Source organism: Octopus sinensis, linkage group LG5 (assembly GCF_006345805.1).
Source record: "Octopus sinensis linkage group LG5, ASM634580v1, whole genome shotgun sequence".
Lineage (NCBI taxonomy): Eukaryota > Metazoa > Mollusca > Cephalopoda > Octopoda > Octopodidae > Octopus > Octopus sinensis.
In genome coordinates this window covers 32324856-32339855 of record NC_043001.1, presented here as the reverse complement: position 1 = coordinate 32339855, position 15000 = coordinate 32324856, and the positions used below count along the sequence as shown (strand labels likewise).

The 15000-nt window shown below is 34.5% G+C and overlaps 2 long non-coding RNA genes across 2 annotated transcripts in view; one reads left to right on the top strand and one right to left on the bottom strand.

Annotated features, from left to right (window-relative positions):
* LOC118763613 overlaps positions 1-2704 on the bottom strand; it is a 20374-nt gene extending 17670 nt beyond the window's left edge. Inside the window, exon 1 of the long non-coding RNA XR_004999374.1 lies at positions 2661-2704. This is a non-coding gene — a long non-coding RNA (uncharacterized LOC118763613). The remainder of the gene's footprint in view (positions 1-2660) is intronic.
* Positions 1-15000, top strand: part of LOC115212380 — a 283564-nt gene that overhangs the window by 49605 nt on the left and 218959 nt on the right. The window lies entirely within an intron of this gene.

Sequence of the window (15000 nt, the reverse complement as noted above, 5' to 3'; positions counted from 1 at the left end):
AGACCGCAGAATCACCTGATCTCTCCTGCTAGCCGCAACCGAGTGTATCCGTTGTTTAAATTTCTGTAACTTCTGTAATGATGAAAATACTTCATCCTTACAAATCAGCAGACATTTTAAGCAAAAATTCAGAACTAAATTCTAAGTGCCGTCGTGAAAGCAAATTTATTATTGCCAACAACAACAGAATTATAGGTCTTTTTGGATCTTGACGATAAACATAAGCATCCAAAATAATTGCGACTGTTTGTTATAATCACGTACACAAACTCCTAAGACATGTAGAACAAGATTCATAAATAGCAACCCAACTACGTCCCGCTCCATCAGCAAGCAAGCCAGCCGACCAGGCAACCAGCCTCGTCTAAGAATTTTCCAAGGAAAAAGGCAGGAAACTTCTCCTAATGGAACGGAGTAAGCCGGAGCTATAATCCGATGTAAGAAATATTCGATCTACAAAGGCATTGAATTTATATTAACTGTGTTCGAAGTATTGTTCGTAGTATAACTCTATACACAATAATAATTAGAAGCACACCATGAACTCCCTGTCTGCCTGTCTCTATGTTTGTCTATCTGGCTTTCTCTCTCTCTCTCTCTTTATTTCTTCCTCTCTCTTTCTCCTTCTGTTTCCATGTGTGTGCGCGCGTGTGTGTGTATAATTGCCAAAGACCCTTAGAGCCGCAAAAGACACATATCTAAGCACTGGCAGGGGAGATAATCACCCCACAGCGAGCGAGACCACCATACTAGTCTAGATATTCTTGAAATTAAAGTTCATCAATGGTGACTAATCTATCGCTGGATCGGTTGGCTAAATCTAACTGTCAGTATGTAGTATTTGATATATGAATCAATGGATGGTTCAGGAAAATAGGACACTAAGGGTATTTGACTTTTATTTCTAGCAATGTAGCGCCTACACTGCATACCCAGTCACAATTAGGGACAATTGAATTTTTCATTCTTGGTTTTATATTGCGTATAACTACTTTCGTTGTATATATGTGTGTTTGTGTGTTTGTGTGTGTGTGTGTGTGTGTGCGCGTGCGTATTTGTGTGCGTGTGTGTGTGCGTGTGTTCATCGATAAATAGATAGTTAGTTAGATAGATAGAAGATGGATAGATAGATAGATAGATAGATAGATAGATAGATAGATGGTTAGATAGATAGATAGATAGATAGATAGATAGATAGATAGATAGATAGATAGATAGATAGATAGATAGCTAGATAGATATGTTCTTTATTAGCCACACAGGGCTGCACCAGATAGAACAAATTACAAGGTAGAGCTTTTCTTTTGAAGGTAAAAAAAAAATTAAAAAAGGGGGGTGTTCGATCAAAAGGGATCGTAAAAGGAGAGAAAGAGGACAAAAAAAAGGGGGGTTAAAAAAAGGGGGAGAGGAAAAAAAATTGATCAATAGGCAAGATGGATAGATAGATAGATAGATAGATAGATAGATAGATAGATAGATAGATATGTTTCTTTATTAGCCACATAGGGCTGCACACAGATAGAACAAATTACAAGGTAGAGCTTTTCTTTTGAAGGTTTAAAAAAAAAAATTTTTTTTAAATAAATAAATAAATAAAAAAAAAGGAAGGGGGAGTTTCGATCAAAAGGGATCGTAAAAGGAGAGAAAGAGGACAAAAAAAAGGGGGGGGTTAAAAAAAGGGGGAGAGGAAAAGATAGATAGATAGATAGATAGATAGATAGATAGATAGATAGATAGATAGTCAACAAAACAAACAAAACATCCTTCCCCTCCAGATTCGTCTAAGACGCAAAAACATTTTCTGGAAAACGGCTTGATGAATGAGACTCAAGCGTTAATATAGAATAATCAAAAATTCTGACTACGTATTTTTTCTTAATGCATACACACACACACATACACACACACTTAAAATTACGTCCCTGTCTTTAATATCGGTTCCGCTAAAATTATATCGCCTTTTGAAAATATTGTACCAATTTCCAAAATAATTCTCAATTAATTATATTACTGATCAGTACCTGTTGCTTGTTGCTATGCATGGAGGTAGAAAATACTTGTAGGCATTCAGTTAGATGATGAAAAACAACTAATTTCAGAAAAGGTGGGAAGCACTCCGTCGGTTACGACGATGAGGGTTCCGGTTGACCCGATCAACGGAACAGCCTGCTCGTGAAATTAACGTGTAAGTGGCTGAGCACCCAACAGACACGTGTACCCTTAACGTAGTTCTCGGGGATATTCAGCGTGACACAGAGAGTGACAAGGCCGACCCTTTGAAATACAGGTACAACAGAAACAGGAAGTAAGAGTGAGAGAAAGTTGTGGTGAAAGAGTACAGCAGGGATCATCACCATCCCCTGCCGGAGCCTCGTGGAGTTTTTAGGTATTTTCGCTCAATAAACACTCACAACGCCCGGTCTGGGAATCGAAACCACGATCCTACGACCGCGAGTCCGCTGCCCTAACCACTGGGTCATTGCGCCTCCACTTCAGAAAAAGTACATAGTCTTTGAATGTTTCTTTTAAAGCCTCTATGTATAATTTCAGAGTCTTAGCGGAAACAACTGTTCAACTTGCAACATACATTCAGTTTGGGTCGGTAGAATCTTCTGGTACTACATACACGTTCTTGAGAAGTTTTAATTGTTAATTCTAACCTGTAGTTGTTATTTTCTTTGCATGATGTAACACTTCTCTTCAATGCGTCTGAAACAGCTGTAATGAACCACAATTCATCTTTTGTTACTGTTTATATATATATATATATATTGTTCAAATTTACAGAAAGCAAAAGACGAAGACAGGTGAAGGAAAAACAAGGAAGTGTATTAGTTTAACGCTCAGGAGGAATGGAAAAGTCTTAGAGGTTTCGAGCATACGCTCTTAGCCAGAGAGGTTTGAGAGTGGGGAAAACAGTGAGAGAGAAAATATGCAAGGATTAACGGTTCAAAATGATGAAATTACCGGAAGAAAGTATAATCTAAATATAAATTGCATACACGATAAGCAGCTAGTATTTAACACTTTGTATGTTAAGTTTCCGTTTTATTTGATTAGACTTTACAGCTGAGTGGGTCACATATGTATATGTATGTATATATATATATATATATATATAAGCGAATATTTATATCGATATTAATATTATTATTATCGAAGTCAATGCAAATAGTTTATAATAACAACAATATGAGTATAGGTTGTTGTAGGCCTAAAGTGGCATTATATACCCGTAGAATTAAAATTAGATTAACCAAAGGACATTTTAAAATGTCAACTCGCTAGAAATAAGAGTTAAAATCCCCATTTGGACCTCTGCTTTCAGTGTTAATAATTTTGGGTGGTCCAAATGAGGGTTTTAACTCTTATTTCTAGCGGATAGCCACTTTAACGTGTCCTTTGGTTAATGTGTGTATATATATATATATATATATAAATGTCGAACGATCAAAAATGAGTGCTCAACACCGTATTGTTGGATAGAAATTCTTAACTTGTGTATTAAAGGTATCATATGTTTCGTGTTAAGAAAAATATTTTAATATCTTAACAATTTTTCAAGCCAGTTACATGAATGGTGTTCGCCTCCATTTTAGTTAAAACACATAAACACACATACATATACGTACGTATATATGTATGTGTGTGTGTAGAATGTTTGAAGTGGTGTACAGATACTGTATATGGAGAAAAAGGAGGCAATCAGAATTTTGGATAATCCGAACTTAGCGCTTTTCGTTCGTTTACGAAGTTGTCACAACATCAAAATCAAGATGTTTATTAAAACAGAACGTTTCGTTGTTCATTTATGATTTGTAAGTTTTTTTTAATTTTTAGAAGGGGTTATTATATATATATATATATATATATATATATATATATATATATATATATATATATATTTGATACAGTATGGACGGATTTTCGAAGTCCAATAATACCCTGCACACCTATTTGATATTTGAAGATTTACAAACATACTTTCTCAGTAAAACTCAATATACCTACCATTATAGATAATACCAATATTCCTCTTTCGAACTTTTCATAATGTGATACAGGTCTTTGGTATAGCAATTGCATGCGGCTAAGAGAGCTTAAACCATCTGTTATGTCGATTATACATTGATGTAAGAATAAGTTGTTTTATAAAGCTTGAAATTACACATGTACAGCGACATCCTTGTGTGTTCTGTTTTTTATTTCATTTGATACATAATCCTACTCACCTCTACTCTGCTACTAGCTGGCATACAAGTGCTACATTATCAAGTATCCACCCAGAATTTATATATATATATATATATATATTGAAAAAAATGGAGAGTCAGAGAAGAAAAAACAAAGTCGAGGTAAAAGTAGATCGATAGAGAGGTTTCAGGACAACCAAGAAAGAGGAGAAAAAAATAATAATATATATATATGTTTATATATACACATACATAGACATACATATTTCATGCGTTAGCTTCCAATATTTATGTTATCACATCTAGTGGTGGAACGACGGGTATCGTCATTTTTAGTAACAGTTTTTTAGGAAGGATGGATTCATGCAGTGGTTCATATTTTCCTTACACACACACACACACACACACACACATATATATATATATATATATATATATATATGAGTGAGGAGTCTAATGTATATATATATATATATATACATAACAAAGGATTTTGACAACTGTTCTTATAGATGTTACAATACCTGAAAAAGAATACAGAATACTATAAGCATTTTTAGGAAAGATATCTAATGTACCTACAAGGCAAGGGAATTCGTGATTCTGACCTTATTTTCCTTATTTATGAATATTTAGTGTTTTTTCATGCAAAATATAGAATTAAACAGAATATGGGACCTGGCTATAAATTGTAGAAGAAAATACATTCTCATAGGACTTTGAACTCTTTTTTTTATTTTGCAGTGATGACCACAACCTTCCCCCTTTCTTATTTCTTCCATCCTACTTCCTGAAATTGGCACATTTGAAAGGTCACCAGCCCTTGCGAGAAAATGTGTTTATTTACAAATATGTTAATAAGTATGCAATGTAAAAAGAAAAAAAATGAAAAAAATGAGAGAAAAAAAAGAAATGAACTTTCAATGAATTGACCACACCAAAATGAAAATAAACCTCTCTCTTCCTTTCCCTCTCTCTCTATCTCTCCCTCTCTTTCTCCCTATCTATCTATTTATCTATCTATCTATCTATTTTATCTATTTCTCCTTTTTCCTATCCTTTATTATTATCCTTATTTTTTTTCTCCTTCTTCATTGACCTGAAATCTCCCTCTCTCTCTTTCTCTCTCTGTTACCCCCGCACTTTGCTTTTCTTTCTCTTTCTGTCCCCTTTTCATTTAAGAAAAAAATCGATATTCTCCTCTTCTAAATAAAACAAACGAAAAAAAAAAAACAACCGGTTCATATAAATGAAAAACGAAATATTCTGTCTTTTCGTATTTTGATTTTGATTTTGTCTTGACAAGTTCATAAAGGAGCGAAAGCGCTGTTTAAGGATTATCCAAAATTCTGACTGCCTCATCTCTCTCTCTCTCCTCTCTCTCTCTCTCTCTCCACACACACACACACACATATATATATATATATATATATATATATATATATATTAATATATATATACATACATACATACTACATATCATATATATATATATATATATATATATATATATATATATATAAGGGTAAAGACCCCCTTCGGTCATGATGACCATGGGATTGCACCTAGAAAGTTACCCTCCTAGACACAGTCCGGGCAAGGTTGTTTATGGAAGACCAGCAGTCGCCCATTGCATACCAGCCTCCCCCTCTCCACGCCACCAGTGTTATCCAAGGGAAAGACAAAGGTCGATACAGCTTGGCACCAGTGACGTCGCAACTCATTTCTACAGCTGAGTGAACTGGAGCAACGTGAAATAAAGTGCCTTGCTCGAGAACACAACACGCAGCCCGGTCCGGGATTCGAGCTCACAACCTCACGATCGTAAGCTCGACGCTTTAACCAGTGAGCCATGCGCCTTCACTTATATATATATATATATATATATATATATACATACATACATACATACATATATATATATATATATATATAAATATATATATCTATATATATATCTATATATTATAGATATATATATGAACAAACGGGAAGCTTTATGAAGATAAACAAAAGACGAAGGCAGGGGGAATACAAACAAACATTGTATTAGTATGGCGCTCAGGAATATAAATAAAACAAGTCTTTAACGTTTCGAGCCTACGCTCTTCAACAGAAAGATACACAGAAGAAACACGGAGAGAACAAGGAGAGAAAAAAATGCGTGCAGAGGCTAGCGATCCAACATAGTTGAAATTTTATAGAAAAAACAAAGACGAGGACAGTGTAGGAATGACAATCAAGTGTATTAGTTTGACGCTCGGAAAATGAAAAAATCTTGTACATTTCAGCGGTCTAGCTTGACGATGACTGGGAAAAAAGTTTGAAAGAAAGGGTGATAATATTAATAATAATAATAATAATAATAATAATAATAATAATAATAATAATAATAATAATAAGAATATATATAATATATATATATATATATACTATATATATATAGGACAGGGGTAGCTGTTTGGTAAGTGGCTTGCTTACCTACCATATGTTCCGGGTTCAATCTCATCGCATGGCACCTTGGGAAAATGTATTCTACTGTAGCTTCGGGCCGACCAACGCCTTGTGAGTGGATTTCGTAGACGGAAACTGAAAGAAGCCCCTCGGACATATATATATATATATATTTGTGTGTCTGTGTTTGTTCCCATCACCACCACCACCATCGCTAGACAAACGATGCTGGTGTGTTTACGTACCCGTAACTTAGCGGTTCGGCAGAAGATACTGATAGAATAAGTACTATGCTTACAAAGAATAAGTCCAGAGGTTGATTTGTTCGACTACAGGCGGTGCTCCAGTCTGGCTGCTGTCAAATGACTGAAACAAATGAAAGAAGAATATATATATACTTAGCTCAGGCATTGCGATAGTAATAATCTGGTGCTGAACTCAATATATGTATATAGCAGTTCCAAGAAAAATGAGAATACAAAGGGTAACTGACTATTTTTATTACTTTACAGCTGTTTCCGTTATGAGATGCATTGTACCTAAGTGTAAACGGCGAAAAGCTAATAAAGTTCATAAGATAACCGTTTAATCCTTTGTCGTCTTTTTTATCGTATACACACAAACACACGCTCACACACGCACACACGCAGCCACGAAAACGCACATGTATCGGTGTATGTGTATAAACTCGCAAAAGACAACTCAGTTTGATGCAAGTTTTATGAGAATAAATTCCTCGCATTTTGAAATACGCTTATCGTTTACAGACATGCGGAAAACAAAAACATGGCACAATAACTGAGATGCTTAAAATAGTCACGACTGAATGTATGTGGGACATTTAGAGCAATAGGAATGTTTTTTACGGACACTTGTAGCTACTACTTCCCGCAAAGTTCACACGACGAACAATGCTTATGTTTGACATCAGTGAAATTCAGAGAAACAGAGAGTGAAATTTTTATAAAAATCACTTAATTTACATACTTCGTACGTGAGCTAAAATCACACACCAATACATACACGTACACACATACATAAAACTATACTCATATATTCACACACACACACTATATATATATATATATGTGTGTGTGTGTGTGTGTGTGTGTGTGTGGTGTGTGTGTGTGTGTGTGTGTGTGTGTGAGGCGCAATGGCGCAGTGGTTAGGGCAGTGGACTTGCGGTCGGATGATCGCGGTTTCGATTCCCAGACCCGGCGTTGTGTGTGTTTATTGAGCGAAAACACCTAAAGCTCCACGAGGCTCCAGCAGAAGGTGGTGGCGAACCGTGTTGTACTCTTTCGCTCCAACTTTCTTTCACTCTTTCTTCTTGTTTCTTAAATAACGCTGCGATGAACTGGTGTCCCGCCCAGCTGGGGGGAACACATACGCTATAGAAACCGCTAAACCGGACCCATGAGCCTGGATAGGCTTGAAAAGGGCGCATATGTATATATATATATATTATATATATATATATATATATATATATATATTATATATATATTATATATTAAATTAGAGATCACGTTGCTCCCTTTCACTCAGCTGGTGCCCTATTAGGCAGATCAAACAATGAAGAACTTAAGCCAATACATAAAATTAATTAATTTATATTATTTTAAATATATCTCAAAAGTATTAAAAGTTCATTGCTAACCTCGCTAAGATAAATATTTCAATTAACCTGAAGATTGACTGTAACCATAACTCGAAATATTACGAATTGGACAGCCATGAAACGATCGTAGTGTTTTACTCATTATCTTTTATTAAACTTTTAATACTTTTGATATATATTAAAATAATATAATTATTAATTTTTTATGTATTGGCTTAGTTTTTCATTGTTTGTTTTGCCTAATAGTGGTTTTATCTCTAATTAATATAAATAATATTTTTACTATAAAATTGGATTCAATCCTAATCTGATTTTTCCATGTAGTTTGGATTTATTCCCTAATATTTTATTATATATATATATATATATGTCATATACGTATCGAGATACATATATATGCACACAGACATAGAGACGAATGCAATATATGCTTTTTTGCGCGTGTGTTTACAGACTTGAATGAGCATGGCTCAGTGGTTAGAGAATCGGACTTACAATCGTGTGGTGAGTTTTGAACTTGGATTGGGTTCTGTTGCGTTTTTCAACAGGACAGTGTATTTCACGTTGCTCCAGTTCACTCAGCTGGTGCCAAACTATATCGGTCTTTGCCTTTCCCTTGGGTAACATCAGTGGTGTGGAGAGGGGAAACTGATGTGCATGACCGACTGCGTCTCTTCCACAAACAATCCTGCCCGTACTTGTGCCTCGGAGGAGAACTTTCTTGGTGGATTCACATGGGCATTGGTGACCGAAGGTGTTTTTACCCTTTATGTATACAAACATACATGCATCTACATATGCATATGTATTCTTATGTAATATATATTGTGGCAGAAGTTTGCGTCCCCCCCCACCAATACTTTGACTATATAAGGGCTTGTTGTTCTAACCTCTATTTATTTCTGCATTACTTCACTTTTTCTCTTTATATACGTTAAATATGATATATATTTCTTTACTACCCACAAGGGGCTAAACACAGAGGGGACAAACAAGGACAGACAAACGGATTAAGTCGATTATATCGACCCCAATGCGCAACTGGTACTTGATTTATCGACCCCGAGAGGATGAAAGGCTAAGTCGACCTCGGCGGAATTTGAACTCAGGACGTAGCGGCAGACGAAATACGGGTATGCATTTCGCCCGGCGTGCTAACGTTTCTACCAGCTCGTTAATTATTTTTTTCGATTGGCATGTTTTAACTGTAATCACAGCAAATTTTTATAGTTTCTGTTATATCTTGAAAATGTAAAGGAAGACGCAGTTTCAGGTTCAATATCACTATACACTACCATGGGAAAATGTTTTCTACCATAGCATAGAGTCTATCAAAAGTATGGGAGTTAAATTTAGTAGACAGGAAGTTTATGGAGACCTTCGGATTCGCCTTTTCATTTCTTGGCAGTTAAAGTTAATCAATCGTCTGCTTTACCATAAAAAACCGAATCCTAGGTTCTTTCGACGCAAATCATCAATGTTACTGAAAATGGCCGTCTGTTTACAGAAAATCATACAGTTAGAGTATATGTTTCTTTATTACCCACAAAGGGCTAAACATAAAGGGGACAAGCAAGGACAAACAAACGAGTTAAGTCGATTACATCGACCCCAGTGCGTAACTGGTACTTAATTTATCGACCCCGAAAGGATGAAAGGCAAAGTCGGCCTCGGCAGTGCCTAATCTACTCTAGGTTAATTGAGTCACAAACCGTGATGCAAGAAATAGTTTTCGCTTTCTGCATTCAGCTCATCTGGTAACAACTTATGACGATACAAACAGATATAGTGTCCTTTAGGTTTTAATAGAGACTATACTTTCCATATTTCACAAATTGTAATTATCGACTATAGGTTTGTTATATGACAAAATGACTTTTATATGTATAAAGTGATATTTTCTCTTTTATAAATTGTTCAGTGTGACACTGAATGTTTTCTTGGGTTCTTAAAATATATTATCCTTATACCCATGTGCGTAAAATTGTATTCATTTACGCCATTTACTCATGTCACAAGCTACAATTGAATGACATTTTACAACAGTATTATGGAATAATGTTTCCTTGATTTATCCAAGTTTCATAAAGAGATTCTTTAAATGGATGTGTAAAATATAAAATGTGTTTGCTACGATTAAGAGTAATTAAATTGAATTGGTAGAGTTAAATTTCATAAAGAATGTTAAGGAAGTCAAAGAGAGAGAGAGAGTAAAAGAAACAGTAGAATAATCGAAGACAACTAGGCAGGTTTTGCTTTCTAGAGATTATATTATATTATATTCATTTAAAAATCAAAAGTATATAAGGGATAAGACGGCGAGCTGGCAGAAACGTTAGCACGCCGGGCGAAATGCGTAGCCATATTTCGTCTGCCGTTACGTTCTGAGTTCAAATGCCGTTGAGGTCGACTTTGCCTTTCATCCTTTCGGGGTCGATAAATTAAGTACCAGTTACGCACTGGGGTCAATGTAATCGACTTATTCCCTTTGTTTGTCCTCTCTATGTTTAGCCCCTTGTGGGTAGTAAAGAAATATATATTGTTTCAATGCCTCGTAGAAAATGCATATCGCAAAAGCAATCAAGTATTTTAAACTCGGTTTAGAGAACCTTATGGAAACTTGTTTGGGAAGAGTTTATAGACAAAGCATGCAAAATCATGAGAACAGGCTTACACTACAATATGTGTATAGCCGGACCGATTGAAATGTTATTTCTATGATACAGAGACAATACGGTAAATTGAAGAGTATGAGCAAATCTTGTGTTGCCGTACATGAATGAATCTTGAATTTGGTTGCTGCAGAATTTGATTGAGCTCTTAACACAAATCACACGCAATTTGCAAAGTGTATTGCTTTCAAATTTTGGTACAAGGCCAGAAATTTTGGGGTTAAGTCGATTAAATCGACCCCAGTTCTCAACTGGTACATAACTTATCATCCCCAAAGGGATAACAGGCAAAGTTGACCTCGGCAGAATTTGAACTCAGAATATAGCGGCAGACGAAATACCTATTTCTATTTCTTTGCTACCCACAAGGGGCTAAACACAAAGAGGACAAACAAGGACAGATAAACGGATTAAGTCGATTATATCGACCCCAGTGCGTAACTGGTACTTAATTTATCGACCCCGAAAGGATGAGAGGCAAAGTTGACCTCGGCGGAATTTGAACTCAGAAGATAAGGACAGACGAAATGCCGCTAAGCATTTTGCCTGGCGTGCTAATGATTCTGCCAGTTCACCGCTTTCAATTCTCAAATGATATTGGTAATAAATCACACCCTCCTGTCTTGTTCTGTTTTGCTTAACATTCTCTGGTGGAGAATATTATATTGAGGAAAATGTTTATATTGTTATTTAGTTGTTAGAAACAAATTTACTAATAATCCTTAGAGACTTTGTTGCAAGCATTATCTGATGAATTACAAAAGAGTATATTATAAATTGGAGAAGAATTATCGACGATGCTCTGCCACTGATATTTTTTTCAAAAGTAAAATGTATTATGGTATAAGCAAAGAATTATGTTTTTCGCGTCTTTGGAAAATTTTAAGGTCTACATGATATAAAAGTTGAAGGAGTTAAAAACAAAGTATTCACAATATTTTAGAATATTTCTGTGGATTTTTATTAATGTGGTACTCTAAACAATAATGTTTGCATTCATGTCACTTCTAATAAAATATATCAAAAGTCTCTTCTTTGTTCTTTCATGCTAAACTGAATTACATACCTTATAATCACAACATTATTATTAAGAAGGTAATTTGTAAACTACCATCTTATTATTTGTATAAACCAGTTGGGTTTATGCAAATACCAGTTGGTTGGATTAGAATTTTCGAGAATTCCCTCCTACGATTAACTGCATTTTATCAGCCCTAATTACCATTTGTTTTTAACCATTAAAGACGTAATATTAGTAGCATAATAGCTATCGGGTCCCGACCTCAAGCAGATATACATATAAACATGTATGTGCGTGTCCGTCCGTGTGTCCGAGGAGATAGTCTTATATTTCAAGGTTCACGAATCTTTAAGTAACAAGAAGAGATTAATTAACCTGTTAATAAATACAATTCAACTGTATGTGCTAACTGCTACTTCCGATGATTTGTTTCATTGCCTTATATATATATATATGTATATATATATATATATATATGCAGATATAGATATATATATATATATATATATATATTATATATATATAATGTATATATCGATATAATATATATATATATACATTATATATATATATATAGATATATAATAGATATATATATCGGATATATATATATATTATATATATATATATATATATACTATATATAGATATAATGTATATATATTTATATATATATATATAATATGTATGTATATATGCACAAAGAGAGAGAGAGAGAGAGAGAGAGAGAGAGAAAGGGAGGGGAATAAGACAAGTTCTTACAAAATATACAGGATACTCTGGGCTTTCCTCTCAACTAAGTCACTAATTAAACATTTATCAAATAATTCACTTTACTAACTTCTGTGGTGGTACAGCTACTATTTCATTAGTTGATTTAACAATATTAATAATGTATTTAATTTCAGATTAATGCGATATGATATTGTGGGATTTGGCCCTCAATATCTAGACCCTTTTAAATAGCATATTTAGATTCAGTAAATGTTATTATAGAATGGATGGAAGCACTCCGTCGGTTACGACGACGAGGGTTCCGGTTGATCCGATCAACAGAACAGCCTACTCGTGAAATTAACGTGTAAGTGGCTGAGCACTCCACAGACACGTGTACCCTTAATGTAGTTCTCGGGGATATTCAGCGTGACACAGAGAGCGACAAGGCCGGCCCTTTGAAATACAGGTACAACAGAAACAGGAAGTAAGAGTGAGAGAAAGTTGTGGTGAAAGAGTACAGCAGGGATCACCACCACCCCCTGCCGGAGTCTCGTGGAGCTTCAGGTGTTTTCGCTCAATAAACACTCACAACGCCCGGTCTGGGAATCGAAACCGCGATCCTACGACCGCGAGTCCGCTGCCCTAACCACTGGGCCATTGTGCCTCCACGTATTATAGAATAGATTGTAACGAAAGAGGGATCATGTTACATACTGGAAAATTCCTAAATTATGAAACAAGACAAGAGCAAAAACAAATCAGCTCGTCTAAAAATTAAACACAGTGAGTTCTTTTGTTGTAAGTGTGTGGGAGTATGACAAAGCGGAGATTTGTTATTGTGTGGGATTATTATATCCTAAGTGTGCTAAAGTGCTATATCATTATAAATGATGGCCTATACAAAGATGACAGGTTGGCTGTGGGCCAACATGACAGCAGATATAATTTAGTCGCAAGACAAAAGAGCTTATTAAACCATTCAATATTTTCGGTCTAAAATAATTCTCAAAACTATTTAAGCCATTATCAAATATTTCTCCTGTTACCCACAATTTTCCTAAAAACTTACAAAAACACTTCGTCACACCTAGCGAAGAATATACTTGCATTAACATTTCTGACATCTGTCCGTATTTTTGAAACATCTAATTAGTAACATTAATTAAAGGATATCTAATTTATCATCAATTAAAATATCTTCAAGTCAGTTCTTATTATAATAATATTCTAGAAACCAGTTGATTCAAACCTAACATTACATCCATCCATCCGCCATCCCACATTACAAAACAGAAATATCTCGTGGTTTATATTTTCTATTTTGTTTGGTATGAAGTCCAATCCACTACTCGTAAATATAGAATATTATTCTATGGGGAAAAGTTCAAGTTAAGTTGTAGTGCCATCGCTAGCATAGTAGTACATAAATAAACTACATAGGCATGACTGAAGAAATATTTAAGCAACACCCCTGAATAATTGAAAACATGGGGAAACGGTTTTAATTACAAGTGGCAATTGAAAGTAAACGTGGGGATGAATAGTTAGTGTTACACTATTTAGAGAACGAAAGCATATAGAAAGCTGAACAGAATATATGAAGAGCGGAAAAAGAACCTCAATCATAAAATTCTTTGGTGTTCTTCGAAATTCCAAAACGTAAGAATAGGATTTTTTTAAATATTGACAATAAAGAGTATTTATTGAAACACATCACCAGCAACTTAAACTTACACCCCACACATAACACAAAAATTTTCGCACACTTGTTATATATACAGGCTTATAGTATAATGTATGTACAATTAGAAAATGTGCGTTCACACACAAATATATATATGGTCATTAATTAGGCAGTGATTTACTCAATAAATTTCCTCATTTAATACTTCATACAGAATACTAATTCCTCTCATTTCTCCTTCAATTACACTTCCTCCTATTTTATTTACGGCGCTTTCAACTAGCCTACAGATTAGTAACTATATTTAAACATAGAGTAAAAAAAAAAATAGATATAGTTTTGTCCAAGGTTAGTTTGATAATTAAACATACAAAAGCATTAATTTTAGTCATGAAATTAGAGTTATCTGTATTAAATCTCGTCCACACAATACTTTTATTTTGTATAATTTTCTTGTGTGGAATGTAAAATTAAAATGAAGTACAAAATGGTAATGATTATTAAGAAAAAGGTGATATAACACAAAATATATATATATATGTAATTTGTATTTCAAATATAAAGTGTGATTTCTGAGTTTCAGGCAATTTTACCTGGGCTTCACTGAAGAGATCTTTCACAAAGAAATATAAACTCAT